Genomic DNA, 11,574 nt, shown 5'->3' with positions numbered 1-11,574 from the left:
AATTATCTAAAGCAATGTCAGAAAACGCATACATATCTAATGTATACTAAAGCAGTACAGCATTGAACGATTATGCACAATCATATAAAGTCAAATGATAGTTCTGTGGTTGTGTCTGAGTCAAGTACATTAAATGCCAGCAACTACTTTGAACAGTTGTATCAATTACAATGAGAATATCAAGCTTATATGAATACAAATTTAACAGGTTTCGATTTTCTAAAGGAGGAATGTAAGTTAAATAAAAAGAAAACATCGCTTGATAAACTAAATTATGATGTAACTTGTGACAAAAGAGTGATTAACATATTATTTAAACAATTTTGAAGAAAAATTAAGAAAAATGAGTTGTGTAAGGAACGTAACTGATGTGAGAAAACAAAAATATATAATCAGTTAACTCAAGATGATATATTGTGTTGTTGGTGTGGTCTTCATTCAGTCAGAAGACTGGTTTGATGCGTATTTTTTCAATGTAAGTCTCATCATCTCTGCTACTGTTCCCTACCATATGAACATGTTTACGTGTATACAAGAACTGCACCCAATGAATTTTGCGCCTTACAAAAATCTGTGACACTGCGCCGTCTATTCCTGAAAACTACCTGCTTACTAAGTCTTTGTCTAACTATACCCCAAGAATCCTAGTCCACCGCAGAGAGGTGTTGTGTCGCCCTGTCGGAGCCGTGTCTAGGAAGGCATGCTAACATCTAGCAAGTTAAACACCTTGCTGCCGGAAGATCACCATGAACAGTCTAAGTTACGCACTCTTATATAGGCATACATCAATGGTTCTGGCTGTTACAACATGTAAACCCATATTTACCTTGTTTTATTATCAATACGCTGTCCTAACGCGAAATATCAGTAAGTATTGGCTGCTGAAATTTTTTTCTGTTATAACGTAGGTCATTTTATGATGGGCGCTCTGAACTTTTAAAGTATGTCTTACGTAACATACAATTTTGTAACAATTATTTATGTTCGACGTGGCAACTACGACAGTGATATGGAGATTTACACATATAAAGAAAACTGTTTTCATGTTTTCACGTCACATAAAATGAACGTGCATTTTTTTGTACTGGACGTGGTGAGAGGAGCTGTGTGCTGCTTTTGCCACCTATGCAGGTATACTATCATGAGCTTTTCATTAATATGACAGTGAATCTTACGTAAATTACAAGTAACGCATGCTGATCTACGGGTATAGACGGTATTTTATTTTAAAATGCACTTTAGGGAGAAGAGAGTGGATTTTGAAATCTTTTTTTTTTGTAATTTCATTTTCAAGCATAGCATTGCATTTTTTTAAAAATTTAGTTATCAGTAAAAATTTTGTAATTACATCCGATAGGAAAGTCGCGCAAGTTGCGGAATTCGGACATTGAACCTTTCCTCGATCGAACTTTTCTGGTAGAAAATTTCACTGGACACAGTTTACAGGCCACCCCGGTTTCCTGAATTCAGGCTTTGGTCTCCCAGAAAGACTTTTCTTGCTCACTTCTTTCTCTTACCAAATTGTCGATTCCTTGATGCATACAACTGTGTCATATCTACGATCCCCTCTTTCAGTGAAGTTGAGCCACCCACTTATCAATTCTTTACCTCTTCAGTGATTAATTAATCTACACATCCGATTTTCAATGGAACTCTTCGACAGGTTCCACTGTCTTCTTGTCTGAAATGCTTATGGTCTACGTGTCACTGTCTTACAAGTCTACACTCCTTACTAACGACTTCAGAAACGACTTCGTAATGACCGAATTGATATTTGACGTTAACAAATTTTTCTCCTTCGTAAACGCTTTTGCTTACTATTGGCAATGTGAATTTTATACCTTCGCTACTTTAAACATTGCTACTTATTTTACTGCTCAGATAAGGAAACGCAATTACTACTTTTACTGTCTCATTTCCTAACTCAACTCTGTCGGCATGGACTGACTTAAATCGAATACATTCCATTATTCTTATTTTCCTTTTGTTGATATTCGTCTTCGAATCTCTTTTAAGATACTGTCATGATACTGCCTTAATTTGCTGTTAAAATACTAGCAACTAGTTTCAGTCGTCTGAGCATTATCAGGTTGAAATAAATATGCACAGCCTCATGTTAGACGAAATTGTGATCGTCAAGAGATAAAACCATTTCATTTTACAATAAGATGACAGTATATTATTCTTGATTTTCTCAACTGATGACGACGATTTTATATTTCACCTAACATAACGTTGTGAATACTTTAGTGAACGTGAGAATGGTCACTGAAACTACTTGTACAAATATTTTACCAGCAGCTCAAGGCGCCAATATACACTACTGGACTATAAATAGCTACACCAGGAAGAAATGCAGATGATAAACGGGTATTCACTGAACAAATATATTATACTAGAACTGCTATGTGATTACATTTTCACGCAATTTGTGTGCATGGGTCCTGAGAAATCAGTACCCAGAACAACCACCTCTGGCCGTAATAACGGCCTTGTTACGGCTGGACGTTGAGTCAAACAGAGCTTGGATGGCGTGTACAGGTACAGCTGCCCATGCGGCTTCAACACGTTACCACAGTTCATCGAGAGTAGTGACTGGCGTATTGTAACGAGGCAATTGCTCGGCCACCATTGACTAGACCTTTTTTAATTGGTGAGAGATGTGGAGAATGTGCTGGCCAGGGCAGCAGTCGATTATTTTCTGTATCCAGAAAGGCCCGTACAGGACCTGCAAGATGCGGTCGTGCATTATCCTGCCGAAATGTAAGATTTCGCGGGGATCCATTGAAGGGTAGAGCCACGGGTCGTAACACATCTGAAATGTAACGTCCACTGTTCATAGTGCCGTCAATGCCAACAAGAGGTCAGCGAGACGTGTAACCAATGGCACTCCATACTATCACGCCGGGTGATATGCCAGTGTGGCGATGACGAATACACGCTTCGAATGTGCATTCACCGCGATGTCGCCAAATATGGATGCGACCATCATGATGATGTAAACAGAACCTGGATTCATCCGAAAAAATGAAGTTTTGCGATTCGTGCACCCAGGTACGACGTTGAGTACATCATCGCGGCCGTTCCTGTCTGTGATGCAGCGTCAAGGGTAACCGCAGCCATGGTCCCCGAGCTGATAGTCCATGCTGCTGTAAACGTCGCCGAACTGTTCGTGCAGATGGTTGTTGTCTTGCAAACGTCCCCATCTGTTGACTCAGGGATCGAGACGTGGCTGCACGATCCGTTACAGCGGATAAGATACCTGTCATCTCGACTGCTAGTGATACGAGGCCGTTGGGATCCAGCACGACGTTCCGTATTACCCTCCTGAACCCATCGATTTCATATTCTGCTAACAGACATTGGATCTCGACCAACGTGAGCAGGAATGTCAAGATACGATAAACCGCAATCACGATAGGCTACAATCCGACCTTTACCAAAGTCGGAAACGTGATGGTATGCATTTCTGTTCCTTACCAGAGACATCGCAAAAACGTTTCACCAGGCAACGCCGGTCAACTGCTGTTTGTATATGAGAAAACGGTAGGAAATTATCCTCATGTCAGCACGTTGTAGGAATCGCCACCGGCGCCAACCTTGGGTGAATGCTCTGAAAAGCTAATCATTTGCATATCACAGAATCTTCTTCCTGTCGGTTAAATTTCGTGTCTGTAGCACGTCATCTTCCTGGTGTATCAATTTTAATGGCCAGTAGTGTAACATTTTTTACTATCCATTTCGTTGAGCTGCTCTACCAAATCCTTTTCCATCTACGAGAAAATTATGAAATTATGCGTAGAAATATATGTTTATTACGGTATATTGATAATTTTTACTTATTGACCGTGTGAGAGCAACTGAGTAAAACACAATCTTAGTGCCATACGGGTTTAACCTTCATTTTCTGCAAGGCATCATCAGTAGCCTAGAATATGTACATATGTTTGCTATTTAATATACATTTTTGTCACTGTACCTATAGGTTATAAACAGTTCTGGAGGTTGGTATTTACTATTAAGTAGTAATGTAGTAATGTAAGTAGAATGAAGAAGAACAACACCAAAAATGCAACAGGAGTGTAATATGTAAGAAATTGTCCACGCAACCTGTAAGTACAGTTCAAAACATTACTGCTTAATAGGAAATATCAACCTCTAGAACTGTTTATAACCTATAGGTACAGTGACAAAAATATAAATTAAATAGTAAACATATTTACATATTCCAGGCCACTGATGATGCCTTACAGAAAGTAAAGGCGAAACGCGTCTGGCACTAAAATTGTGTTTTATTTATTTGCTGTCAGACGGTCCATAAGTAAAAATTATCAATAAACCGTAATATTACACGCAACTGAGGAAGACAGGACTACAAATGTTGAAGATGTGAAAATGTTTATGTCCATCCAACGAGGCTGATAGGTTTTTCCATGTTTTGGAGGGAAATAGCACGAAGCTGTCGTTTTGGTCTCGTCTCGTGCAGTAGATATGTGCATATGACATAATCAGAGTACGGTCGTTCATCGTGTAGTTGGACAGACAAACTGTGAGGTCCTACTACATGCGACGTTTCTTGAACAACTGCTCCATAGTGTTCGAAATGTCAGAAATGGCTGTGAACTTTCGTGAAGGCCATTAAACTTGAAGTTCAAAGCAGAGAAGCGTCAAAATCGCTGTTGTGGTCCGCGCCGTGTCATCCCCCGGACAACCGGCCGGTCGGCGAGTCGGCGCCGGGGCGGATCACGTTTGGCAGCTCAGCGCCGGCGGTGGGTGGCCGCTATTGGCGAGCCATGTTGCAGCGGCGGCGGCGGCGCCCGCGCGTCCAGCTCGTAAACGGGGATGCAAAACACATGAGGCACTTTGCCGGACAAAAACAAAAAGTGAGCGGCGCGCTGCCGCGTGTCAAGACTCGAAATGCCGACCTAGCATTTGCGGTAACTATTCAAAAGCCCTCTGCCGTCCTTCTGCGTGAACGGACGCAAAACAAGCGACGCCAAACGACAGCCCGAACTTGACGTCCGGTTTGTTCCACAATATACTCATTCACGCATTCTCCCGCCGTCATTGCGATGACTTATTTGCAGCTCCCTTCCCACAGTCTGAGCCGTGTGGAAAAATAAATTTTTGTTTATGAAACATGAGTAGGGGTAACGCTTCCTGTAGTAATTTCACAATAACAAATATCAGACTCTGAAAAACTATTGTCTTTTAAGGCGCTTATCATCACTTGATACGTTTATAGCTTATCCAGTGACGAAGAAATTTGGAATACTGTTGAAAGCTGTTCACAGGATAAAAAAAAGTTGTCATCTCACATTTTGGAAATCAGCTATCGCAGTTTTCCGTTGCAACTCAATTCTTAATTTGTTGCGGAATAAGTCCACCGCAAAGAGAATTCCTGTGTTAAACACAGAGGAAAGAGCGGATTGGTGGAAAGAATACATTAAAGACCTCTACGAGGGGGATGTTTTGTCGTGATAGAGAAAGGAACTGAAGTCGATATGAGGGGATCCAGTATTAGAATTTAAAAGGGCTCTCGGTGACTTGAGATTCAATGAGGCAGAATTTGCAAAAGCGTGTGTGAAGTGGCAGCCAAAGGACTATCCAAGTTGGTGTGTAGCATGTATCGGACGGGCGACGTAGCATCGGACTTCCGAAAAATATCTTCGCCAGAGTCCGAAGACGCAAGGTCAGGTAAGTGCGAGAACTACCGCACGTTCAGCTTAACAGCTATGCATCCAAGCCGCTCACAAGAGTAATATATAGAAGAATGAAAGAGGAAACTGAATGTCTGTTAGATGACGATCAGTTGGGCTTCATGAATGTTAAACGCACAAGAGTACCAGTTCTGACATTAGGCTTGATAATGGAAGTAAGACTGAAGAAAATTTAAGGATGCGTTCATTGCATATGTCAACCGAGTAAATGTGTTATACAATGTAAAATCGTACGAGAAATTCTGAAAAAAAGTAGGATGAAGGTATAGTGAAAGACGCGTAACTTACAATAACTACAAGAAACAAGAAGTAACAATAACACTGGGAGACCAAGAACGAAGTGATGATTAAAAAAAGTGTAAAACATGGGTGCAGTCTTTCACGCCTACTATTCAGGCTACGTATACAACGCAGAAGCAGTGGCAGGAATAAAAGAGTGCATCAAGAGTGGGATTAAAATTAAGGGTGAAAGGTTATCAATAAAAATATTCGCTGATGACATTGCTAAGCGCAATTAAAATGAAGCCGTGCAACAGGACGTGTTGAATGGAATGAACAGTCCAGTAATTTCAGAATAAGAATTGAGAATAAATCGAAAGAAGACAGAAGTAGCAGAAATGCGAAGAGCAACAAGCTTAACATCAAAATTTGTGATTGCGAAGTAGACGAAGTTAAGATATTTTGCTAGCCTGGAAGAAAATCGAGCCTGACGGATGAAGCAAGCAGATCGTAAAAAGCAAAAGAGAGCAGGCAAAGAGAAGTTTACTGGTAACATAAACAGAGCTTAACTTGAAGCAAATTTTCTTACGAATGGAGCACAGAACTGTGTGGAGAAAAGCCCGAAACGAAGAGAAAAGAAGCGCTTAAGATGCGGTGCTACAGAATAATGTTGAAAATCATGCGGGCTGATAAGATAAACGATGACGAGTTGTTCCGCAGAAGCGGCGAAGAAAGGAACATACGGGAACCACAGACAAGAAAAAGGAACAGAATGATAGGAGAGGTGTTGAAACATCAGGGATTAATCTTCATAGTTGCATTGTCCACTTACCGTTGGCCTTTGATTTGCCTCATGCATATTCTCTCTCACCTGGGCTGCACCGCGTGCCAGGTCAAAGAATTTTCCCGTCGAAAGGCACTCGAAACTGTCTCATTTTGTGATACTCGGTAGTAGAGCTAACCTATTGACCTCAGATATTTCGTGCACCGCTTGAGATAGCGAATTTTTCTTTTCCCCTAAATGAAAATTCACATTGTTGCCATAGTTACGTTAACTACAGCGATAGCAGCACCAATTTCGCTTTTTTAAATGCAAAAATAGTAATTTCTGCCAGTGGTATCGTAATTTGAAAAGAAAGTCACTCTTCAGAATCCCATTACTAGATTAAATCATATAATTAATCTGTCTTTAACAGGAAACTGATTGCTGTCTTATGCATGAGTTTATTTTGTTATACAGAATTGTTGATTCATACTGCTAACGCGCTCCACACAGCCAAGAGATCTGCTTACGAAAGCGCAGTACTGGAGAAAAGTGTAATTTGCAAGTGATCCTTTTCACACTTAGCTATATGTGGCTGGACCAAAACATCCCGTAGAAGACGAAGGCCGCGACATCTACGGGTGACTGACCAGTTAACTACGGTAACAGTTCTGCTCTCGTTGCTGCCAGAGACTTGAAAGAAAGATGCGCATCGAAATCTGAGTGTACATGTAAAACAGGTAATGGAGGTAAAAAAGTGTTAGATAATAACTTCGCATCACGAATTTAATATCAAGATGCAGTTACAAGTGCAGAAGTACATCAGTAGGAGAAAGGAAATCACAAAATAATGTTGTCATAAATACTTCCCACTAATTCAGTTTATGTGATCAAGTGGTCGAAATACCCACCGTCTACTAAAATAGCCGTTTACAGCAACTGGTGCAAGGACAAACTGAAGACATTTCCTCTGTATCACCACATATGCTGCAACAAAGCATAGCCTTCATCTATGAGAGGAAAACTCCCTTGTTGCGTTAAATCAGGCAAACATGCCGGTCAAGCGTGCAGGTCAACCGATAACACTCTTGTCCTGTCCAGCGGCCAGTAAAGAGTAGGATGAGAGTTTTCCTAGCCGCAAGCTAACAGTGAGCCGTTCCTCCATGTGCTGGCACTATATAAAGAGCACATACGGATTTCATGTGGTCCTTCACCTAGGAGAGCCGGTAACACTTCGGTAAGAAACCTTTGCATACGTTTCACCGACAGTAGTTACCGCATTTCCAGGAATGTAGCTGTTTTATAACCGCTACACTAGCAGCAGGAATTACTGCAGTTACATTTGAAAAGGCGAAGTTGATACTGTTAGCTCCCTAATTAATACGACCATGAAAACAAATTGTACAACGTTCACTGAGGACTTCTTCATTTTTCATCTGTGTATGAAGGCAGAATGGCGACTTTTGAAACGGTTCTGGAAATATTTGAAGTTAACAACTTGGCTGAATCAGCGTGTACGATGCATAGCTAAAAACTGTAAACACACAAGGCCACTCAGTAATTTTCGTTTAGCTTCAAAGTATTCACTACTACAAGTTACCATTCTCAATTCTTCCATCTAAGCGATTTTAGACACAGTGATCACTGGATGAGAAAAGTGAATAGAAACTGAAATTATTAGATGCTTTCAAAATGAAATCAGCCGAAAGCTGGTAAATGAGAAACACTGCAAGGGTGATGATGCCATTACGTATGGAAGAAAGTGTGGTCCCTATTAGAGCTCTGAGTCCAACAACTCGCCGTAAGAGGGACATGAGAGCACACCCACGTGACGATAGAACGAGCACCTGCACGTATCTATCCTCCACTGAACTCACTGCACTCAGTGCTGAAAACAAAGAAATGGAATTTTGAAAAGAAGAGCAAAGGGGTGTAGTACTTCTCCTTACAACGTGGAACGGAAATCCATCAAAGAAAGGCACAAGTGTACGGTGAGCACTGCGTCTCCGTTGCAGTTTCGACGCTCTCCCCGACCTCTGTGGCAATCGCTGGCTTTCTAAGTCGCTGCTCTTGAGTTACGAAAGCGTCTACCTGCTTGATAATGGTATTGGTAATATGGCGTGGCGTTCCAGATCGGCGTAATCGGTGTGCATCCTTCCTTTCTATAGTCGCTTGTGCGCCATGTTGGCATTTTGTAATGGCAGTTTTCTTCGTACAGGTGCCATTCCCCGCATACTATGCCCCTTTTGCTTCTCTTTTCTAGCCTACATTTGTCTATTTTCAGCATCACGGAGTGCAGTCGACGGCTGATGCGTACACGTGCTCGCTGTGTTGTCACGTGAGTGCGCTTATGTGTCTCTAACGGCGAATTGGTTGCTTCAGCTCTCTTTCAGGGACCACATCTTCATCAACAGGCAATGATGTTACTAACCCTTCAGCAGTTTTCATTTCACAGCCTTCGTTTCTTGTTGAATGCACCTTATATGTTAGCTCTGGAGTGCTTGGCGACTTGAGATCATCTAAAGATACTAAACACAAATGATTCTGATACCCGTAAAACTGTAAAATGTTAAACCCTTTTGTCCAAGTAAATGTTTTCTCCTGATGGGACTAGGAAGCTACTGAAGAGCACAAACCTGTACTTTTGAAACTGACCAAAGCCAGCATTCTTACGAAAAATTCAGATTATAGGTTTTCTAAGTCTTTATGCTCACTTTCTGTACCCATATCATGATCTCGACCAGTTATTAATGTAATCAAAGGGTACAGTAGGATGTTCAAATACACATTCCGGTTGTACACTACTGAAGGAAATTGCTGTGCCTCAGAACGCTTCTTCAGTCTTTCGGCTGTATCCAGCGCTGTGTTAAGAGTTGAATATAGTTTCTTTTTACAGTTTCAGTTGAATTTAATTTCTTATACCATTTTAAAATGATGATATTCAATTTTTCTGTGCTATAGTCTTTCTGTGAAATAAGAAAAAATAATTACTTCGTAAAAGCAAAGTTTTCCAAATGTGAAAACTATGTTACAAGTTACCACACGATCATGTACCTAGGAACAAATATTCCGTTGAAACTTAAAACTATTGCAGACTAGAAAATCCTGTCAGTACTGTATTTGGCAGTTTGTCTTCAGCATTCTTGATCAACTACACGCTAGTAATCGCAAATAAAATGAAATGAAGTACAAGTATCACCAAAAAGCAGATACAGATAAAAATCGCTTTGAAAGAAAAGCTGTAAGAAAATTAAAATTAATTTCTATTTTCTAGACAGGTACTATTATTAATACTTTAAAGACAGCTGATCTGCAGATATCATATTTTCCAAGGTCAACGACCTTATATTTCAAAGTACACAGTGAAAAAAGTATGAATTAACTATCCGCAAGTTACACAGTGTAACTAGTTTCAAAATTATATAGCACTTTATCAGCGTACAATTCTGTAATTTAAGAATTAGCAATAACTTCCAAACAGCTTTAATATATGTATTATACAACACTTAAATATGTAGGACGCTCAAAATTTACAAAGACTGAACAAAACACAGCCTTGTGTCTCACATCAGTTAAACAGTAGAGTGAAACTGCTTATGCTCGTCAGTAGTGCATTTTCCTACTTGTGGGTCTAAACTCTGTCGCTAGACTTAACCTCCGACCAACAAATATCACTTGCACCAAAGTACACTCTCCCCTGGTCTTGAAACGTGCAGCATACAACGAAGTAACTGTAGATAAGAACATGATTCAAAGTTCTCTCGGACTCACTGATCATATTTGGACTTCAGGTCACTTCAAACTGAAAACAATCTCATAAAAGAACAGCAGGCGAACATTACAATAAAATATTTACACCAGCTCCAGTGGGTATTAGTCCTAGCTGAAAAAGAAGTTTGTGTTATTTACTACACTTTGTGCCTGACAGTGTTACCAGGTTAGCATGCGGTACAAAATTCGTAAAATAGGTGCACAAATTTTATAGATGTTAACGGTTAACAGCAGTGAGCCAACAATCGCAACAATTTCTGGTAAGTCTAGGGCGCGATTCTGATAATTATTCACATTTTTGTGATGAGACAGCCCATTACATAGTGAAATACGATGTAATTATTAATCAAAATGGCCACTATAATTTCTCTAGCTGTAGCAATATCTCCAGAAAATATAGGTTTTCAACATAAATATTCCTAGACACTGAAACTAATAAATACACGTATTAATGTGAAAATGGCGTTGTTACACAGGGATACAGAATTTGAGAATACCCTCTACTGTGAGATAGGTAGCTCCTGTTTCCAGGATGTTTTTTCCCGTCACTTCACCTGCGATTACTACCTCTGGAGCTTTTCTGAGAATCCTTACGATGAAGTGGTCTGCCGGGACAAGAGGTTTAACTCAAGATGAGTTATATGAAGGCTCACTGACCTACGATTACAAGTATTTGTTAGCAACTACAATTTTTTTTCCCTATGTTCTCTTGCTCCATGTTCTTTTCCTTAAACGTTCCTTTTTCTTTTTTAAGTAGTTTTTCGTCATCAATTCATGGGCAACAGAAAAATATGGCTATTGGTTGATGCTTAATTTCGATAAAAATGACTAGAATCACGACGCGGAATTGTATGTGAAATCATAACGCCGTGATATAACTCAGTGAGGTACATTTAATAGATTAAGATTATTCAACAAGATTAGCCGTATTTTTTCATTAATTCAGGAAGATTATCTGCGTTAATCTGTGATATTCAGAGTAGTAATTTCTGCATTAACAATCCTTAACGTTTAGTCAAACTTCTTTAATCATTAGATAAGGTTTTCTTTACTAGTTGTCCTCCACAGGCTTTGTATTATTAATGTATGATTTCCTGAGCA

This window comes from Schistocerca gregaria, chromosome 1, assembly GCF_023897955.1.
Source record: "Schistocerca gregaria isolate iqSchGreg1 chromosome 1, iqSchGreg1.2, whole genome shotgun sequence".
Lineage (NCBI taxonomy): Eukaryota > Metazoa > Arthropoda > Insecta > Orthoptera > Acrididae > Schistocerca > Schistocerca gregaria.
This window is presented reverse-complemented; position numbering follows the sequence as displayed.